General features: G+C 45.1%; 1 long non-coding RNA gene across 1 annotated transcript; it reads right to left on the bottom strand.

Annotated features, from left to right (window-relative positions):
* Positions 1-756: 756 nt before the first annotated feature.
* LOC142587306 (uncharacterized) lies at positions 757-5,809 on the bottom strand. The gene is made up of 2 exons (XR_012829446.1): positions 5,282-5,809; positions 757-900 (listed from the first exon to the last, which is right to left on the bottom strand). It is a non-coding gene; the product is annotated as an uncharacterized LOC142587306 (long non-coding RNA).
* Between the last annotated feature and the right edge of the window lie 1,502 nt (positions 5,810-7,311).

Genomic DNA, 7,311 nt, shown 5'->3' with positions numbered 1-7,311 from the left:
ACTAAATAATGTGCATGCAAAATTATATCTTCATTACTTTACACCATAGCACCAATATCTGTTGTGCGTTGATTTTCTGATGTCCTTGCATTTGCTATTGCAAGGATTTTTAAAAATCAGCCACAAAAGAAAATGAATGGTCAAGGAACCAAGTGGTGTGTAGCAGCTTCCTTTTTTTTAATCAGCGACAAGTTTTGCACTCGTGTGTTAGCAACACTGTTTCACCAATTGTGTACTTCAAAAGAAGTGTTACCTTTCTGCTTTGGAACTTTGTGGTTTTGTTCTGCCAGCTGCTTGACCAAAACAAGCAAAATGTACTTTGGATATTCCACAAATTCATTCTGTATGCATTTGGTACAATAAAATTTGTTTCAAGAATGGACAAATGCAGTGATGGTTAATTGAAAACTGCAACATGCCGATTTTAGTTTCATGCTTCATTAATTTTCTCAGCCCCAAAGAAAGCATGCGAGGTTCGAAAATGTATCATGTGACAAAGTGCTGGCCTGCCATGACATTAGTGCACTCGGTCTAGAGAACTGATTAATGCTGTACATACATTGAACATGGTGGCCATGACCATCCCTCATGAATTGGCATTCCCTGCCTAAACCACCTCACCAACACAGCCCGTTAACAGCAAGAAAGCTGACGGGGCTTCCAAGAATTTCTATACACTATTTATTAGTATCGCCCATTGAAATTGCTCCATTGCTTTGCTGACAATTGTCTTGACAAAAGTGGAAGCCGAATCGGTTGAGTTCAATCAGTTTTATTTACATACAACCTATTATAAAGTGGACCTTTCTTCGCCTCTTCAACTGTTCCCACAGCTGCTGCTGCCATCTTGCACGCCACATGGTAGGTGCATGGGAGGATTTTCCAAGGAACTCTGGAAAGCTGTAATCAGATTGTGGGCAAAGTTAAAAACTTAAATACAAAAAGGGTGTAGAATATTGTAACCTTGTACATGTTGATCACACATGTTTCAGCTACAGCTGTAAGTGCCTTGTCTCATCAACCAAGCTACAGTTCTTGCAACGTTACACTTTGTGATACTCAGTATGAATTGATAAGACTAGCTGCTATTCTAGTGGTTGTGCAGGCCACAAGGGAACAGTGCCTGGCCTTTGTGCTTGTATGTGTCAATTTCTCTCTTTCAGTCTCGCCCAAGCCACACCAAAATGCTATCCACAAGTGTTGTGCCAAAATGGCCTGGCAACATTTCGTATTAAGCTGTTTGACCTATTTATTGCACTGATGCACAAAGTGCAACCAAATGAAGGAAATGACATCGCCTAGGTGATTAGTAAATTACCCTTCTAAAATACCACAAGTGCAACTTTGCTGTGGCAAGAGCCTTAGCAAAAACATGAGACACACAAAAATGAAGGAAAAGCGACACCTTCAAGTTCCCGCACCAACTCACCGCGACAAGCACGAATTTTGACAGTGTCTGCTTGAGCTTAGTTATTTCGAGATACATGCAGTTGAATGCTTTTACAAGCATTGAGATGCCCCACTATGCTAGCTTGCCTTTTATGGCTATAGAAAGCCATATACTGCCACAAGTCTGCCTATTCTTCCGATTGGAATCTATATTGAAGCTGCTTTGAGCAATGGGTGGTATTCTATTTCAGCGCAAATGATACATTGAGAGTAGTGTGCCTGGAAGGAATAGGCAAAAGCATTGCAGAAGCTGCAGCACTTTGTGCTCGCTGAATGATCATACGAGAAGGTAAAGATGCCATCAGAAAGCATCCTTCGTATAGAGTCTCTTTAAAAGAAAAACACTACAACTAGACATGGTGACAGTTGTGGTGGCAAACTAAAAATATTATAATGATAGTTCAAGGTGTGGTATGGCATGTTTATGCTATTTCTGAAAAAATAAACACGGCAAGTGTGTCCATGCCAGCAATTGACACAGGATGTGCAGATGCAAAGCTGCAATACAGCACCAAGGCCTCAAAACGACAGTATGCAAGTGGTGGTCCAGCATCAAAACTTCAATGTCCCTACACTGCAACACTGGGAGGCCATGCTGCATGACAGAAGCCTGGGTGGCCAGCAGGTGCTACTCTGTCGGGCACAGGACGTGGCAGCAACTATTTCTCCTAAGGATTAAATAAACGGATTTCTCTACGTCACCCGCTATGCGATGCGCCATGTGAGGGAATGACAGTGCCACTACTCTCACAGGATATGGATGGTGCACAACACCACCTTGAGCATCAGAGTGCACGTCTGCCTGTGAGCTCTGTACTACAAACACAAGTGGTGCATGCAAGGTAACATTTAACATATCACTGAACAGAAGCAGCAAAGAAAGCTGGTTACATAATCTTCAGTGTGTCGGATCTGCATATTTTTTACATCCTGTCTGCATGCCGCATTGTTCATTTGTTCGTCACTGCTCAAAAGTGCATAGTTGCATGGTACTTTTTTCGATCGTGTGCACTTTCTTTTGTCCTGAAAAAATAACCACAGCAGCTATCTTCATAAAATCAAGCAGATGTTTCTGAATGAGCTGTAAGTATTAAAGTTGCTCAAAAGGGTAGTTTACTGAATTGATTGCATTTGAGTACTGCAGGCCTAGTTTCTTTCCGTATTTCTCTTTTAAAGCCTCAGCACAAATTAGCTGAAACACCCTGTATACTGGACGGCTTGCCTGGCTGCCCGCACCGCCGAGGCGGAGCACCAAACGTTTTTGTGGCGCACTTGTCGCCGTCTTGTGGCACCGGTCGTCCATCCTTATCGTGCACACGCCACCGTCGTCTGGTGTTCTGATTGGCTGCGGCAAAGAGGACAGCTCTGGCGGGCGGGAAAAAAAAGTGGTCCACGAGCGATCGGGCTTGCCGCCTCGTTTAACGCCTGCTTTTATCCGCCTGGCCAAGAGCTTTGCCCGGTTTAGCCGCTTTGTCTTCAGTGTGAACGTGCCTTTAGAGTAAGAAAATCAACAGCTTACGCTTCCACATTTTTTGCTTGGTAGCTGCATTCAATTTGCTTGCTCCTCGTCTTTTAGATGTCTAGGCTACCCACATTTTAACGTGGCGGAATAGTGCACAAATCAGAAACGCGAGTTTCTGTGGCCTAGCCTTCTCACACTTGCAAGGATACCATCCAAAATTGACCTATTTTTCTTATGGGGTGCCCACTGATTATGAGGATGCTGACATCGAAGGATCTCAAGTGGTTCTCTAGCATTTTGGTGACGTAATACAGTAATGCCAAGCTACAACTGACTTGATATCTGTCAGCACCAATGAACGCAGTGGTTAGTATTCCCACTAAATTGAGAGTTCAGCCCAACAGCAGATGGACACCAGTGGTTTGAATCCCCGTGTTGGCAAATTTAACTGGCTGAAATCAAGCATTTAAAAGACACGCACTTAGTTCCATCCCTTCAATCTGCGAGCATAATGAAGATCAAAGGTCAGGTTATGTGGCTGCAGCACCTTCTGTTCGTGCAGCATACCTTTACTTTTCTTTACCAAGACACTTAGCATGCACATACCTTGTGTGCAAGCCACATCTATTTACAACAGAAACAGCGCTTTCCACTCGTGAGCAAAAGTTTGGAGGTAAAATATGGTAGAATTTTTTGTCCAGCCAACGCATGCAGGCTGAAATCCAAGTGGTACGGCCAATATGTGCCTGTTCAATCACTGCAATGCATTGAGCCACTGCTGACAACGCACAGCTGTACCAGAAAAGGTTTAGATTTTTTTTCACTAATGCCATGGACTTATGAACATTTATGAATGTACCTTCAGCTTTCCCAGACCTTCAAGTAATTCGAACGTAAAGTGGCCTGTGTGTTATTGCTATTCAGCCAGAGTGCAATAGGAGCCAGTCAAATTAGTAAAACATGAAGTCAATGTGCACACAAAGACTACATGTACCCTTGCATGACTTTGTGCCACAGGCAGCTAACAGCTTCCAATTCACAGTTCTTGTAATATGCTTGTGGCCACCATCTACAGTGATCTATTTGATTTAACGGGGATGTGTATGTTGGCTGAAAACAAGAAAATATATTAACACCGATGGATGCAATATGTCCTTTCCGGTAGTTTCGCAAGGGGGAAACTAATTCGAACTTCACGGCAGCGTGCACCGCACAGCTGCACCTCATTTTATATTCTCGCGCATGCGTCAGTGTTGCCGCAGCTGTCTGTAGTGACACCGTCGCGTGCATTTCTTGTTCAAGCTTTGTTGAAGGGTTTGAAGAAATGAAGACAGTACGGTGCCGCTCATTTCTTCCTTAATGCGACCTTTGAATAGTGTGTGCATCTTAACCCTTTCATAGACGCAAGCAGAGAACAGGCCGCTTTGTGTCCGAGACATTACAAGTGCTTTTTCTTTTTATGAAGTATTTTTCACATAACGTAAAATCTCAAAGCTGACTACGATTCTGTAATAGCGAAAAGTGGGAATATTACATCCCACTATACAGCCTCAAGGCCCGTTTCTACCTACTCGTGGTCACCTGTAATGTGATTACAAGCAGCCAGAGTACCCAGTACAGTATACATTGTTTGTGCACGTTTTCATTATACTTACTGAGCATGCTTTGTATGAGAATCCTCAATCAGGGCTTTCCGATATCACAAGGGTTCTTAGAAAAAAACATGCTTCTTGAAAATTCTTGAGGGCTCGTATGTAGCAGCTCGCATATGTAGGAATGCGATTTGTTCGCGATGCTAATAATTTGATCACCTGTTTTGGTAGCTGTGGGCACGAGAAATTTAGACACCTAACCGCACCAAAATTCAGCTTATATGAAAACACGGAATTTCGATAAAAAGAGTCCATTTGCCGCTGTGGTGGTTTGAAGGAAGGCGATAGAATAGAATAAAATAAACATTGTAGAACGGGAAGTAAACAATCTGCGCAATCGCTCTATCGCGTTGTTTGACAAAGAAATGGACGAAAAAATGTGCTTAACGTGATTCGGAAACATATCTACACAGGAATGTTCAATGGTAGAAATTACACTTCACCGCTACAGAGTAGCGAAGTTGCCCTGAAAAGTGGGACCAATATTTTCCGACCGCCCAACAAAGGGTGAAATGCGCACAGTATGTACGGCAACACTTGCTTTGTTCACCGCAGTAATGCCACCCTGTAATGGAGACACAACTACGACAAACGGTCCGCATTTCTTCCGCAGCGAGCAGCGAGAAAAAGTGAAACATTTTTTACCGAGTCAGAGAAAAGCCAAGCGTGTTCCTGACGGTATGTAACGGCATGCCGCTGGGAAAAGGGGGGTCCATACCTCGGGGTTCAAATTCCGCAGACACGGCATGCGCTTCAGCGTAGCCGTCAATTTGCGGTTGAGCAAGCGACGATTTTGCATTTTCTGTTCCGCATCAGCATGTTCTACGCAGCGAGGGAGCACCTTGAAAACCAGCACGACGGGGGCCGTCTCGTTGAACAATCAAGGCCTAAAATTTAAGAGACAGCACAACTATTAGCGCTTATTGTTTCAAATTTTGTGATTTCAGTAGACTTATCTTGATGTTGTCGCATATTTCTTGTGGATCCATGTTGCTTTCAAGGTCGTTTCCGCCAACATAAAGAACGGCGAAATCGACACGCTCGAAGCGCATCGTGGAGACAGCTCACGCCAGCCGCACTGCATTGTAGCCCACAAAACTGAATGTGCAGGCTTTCATAGACTCAATTAGGCGCAGGCGCGACCTATTTAAGAATTTAACCTGACTCACCGACAATGACGCCGCGCAAGGACGGCATGACTGAACACTATCCAGCGAGGCGTAACAAGACCACGCGAACGAACCTACATGAGCCGGCAGTGGCCGCATGTGCATGGCATGTGGCCGGCACACACCACTGGGATTTAGCAGCAGCACCTAGCAGCGTCCTTCCCTAGGCGTGCAAGTACCTATCTGGGGGCAGGGAGTACGCCACTGGCTTACGTCACATCCGGTTTGCCTCCAAACCGGGTACAGCCATACTGCGGGGAGACGCTTCTGGTGGCTGCACCATGCCGGCCGCAACCGTTCATGACTCCGCCCCAATGCCCCAGCCTGCGTTTACCCGAATACCGGGCTCTCTAAACCCCTCTATTAACTGCTTTTAATAATAGTTTTATGTGCTTTACTTCGTATGCTTGACATCATGTTTTAAAAAAATAATAACGCAGCAAAGATGAGACGTTGATGGCGCTGCGAGCGCATGCGACCTCACTGGGCCGCTAACCTATAACGTGTTTCTGCTTGCGTACGCAAACGCAAACGCACCCAATCGCTAGGGACCCCAACGCCTTGCGTCCCCTATACTAAAACTCTCTAATTAGAGAGTTTTAGTTTAGGGGACGCAAGCGGCTTGCGTAAGCAAGAACTAGGAGCGACGGTACTGCACATGCCCAGACCGCTACGTCTACTTGCGTCCTTGGGTTGTTTGGCCGACCGAAAACATCGCTGCCCCTAAGTGGTCACGTTACCTACGTGACTCTCGCGGTGCCAGAGAAGTTACGAGTAGCTAGCGGGTAGATAATTTAACAAATCTTATAAAAGCAATAATAATCTAATAAATGCAAGTGTTGACAGACGTCGTTTTTATATATATTGTTTAGCGTGTCCTGTATTCGGATAAACGCAGTTGGGGCGTTGGGGCGGAACCATAAACGGGAGCGTCATGCATGGTGCATCCACCTGGTGGCGCAAAGCTCAAACGGACAAAAGCAGCTAATATTGCTGTAACCAAGTCTATTCTACTTCGCTGCTGGTGTAACTTTTCGGCACTGGCGTAATTGTGTTGTTGCCAAAAATTTATACCCGCAGCAAAGTAAAATACACTTGGTTACTGCAATATTAGCTGTTTTTGTCTGTTTGAGCTTTGCGCCACCAGGTGGCTGCACCATGCAGGCCGCAACCGTTCATGGCTCCGCCCCAACGCCCCAGCCTGCGTTTACCCGAATACCGCACACTTAAACCTCTCTATTAACTGCTTTTATTAAGAATAATTTTATGTGCTTTACTTCATATGCTTGATTTCCTGTTTTAAGAAATGATAACGCAGCAAAGATCAGACGTTGATGGTGCTGCGAGCGCATGCGAACTCATTGCGGCTTGCATTTGGGGCCGCTAACCTACAGCGTGTTTCTGCTTGCGTACGCAAACGCACCCAAGCGATAGGGGCCCCAACGCCTTGCGTCCCCTAAACTAAAGCTCTCTATTATGACACCCGTAAGGAAGAGGCAGCTGACGGCCGTAAGCTGTTGCGTTCTTTCCGCCAAACTACCCGGCCTGGTAGTGCTCTAAAAATGCTGTATAAAAGTGA

Source organism: Dermacentor variabilis, chromosome 7 (assembly GCF_050947875.1).
Source record: "Dermacentor variabilis isolate Ectoservices chromosome 7, ASM5094787v1, whole genome shotgun sequence".
NCBI lineage: Eukaryota > Metazoa > Arthropoda > Arachnida > Ixodida > Ixodidae > Dermacentor > Dermacentor variabilis.
This window is presented reverse-complemented; position numbering and strand designations above follow the sequence as displayed.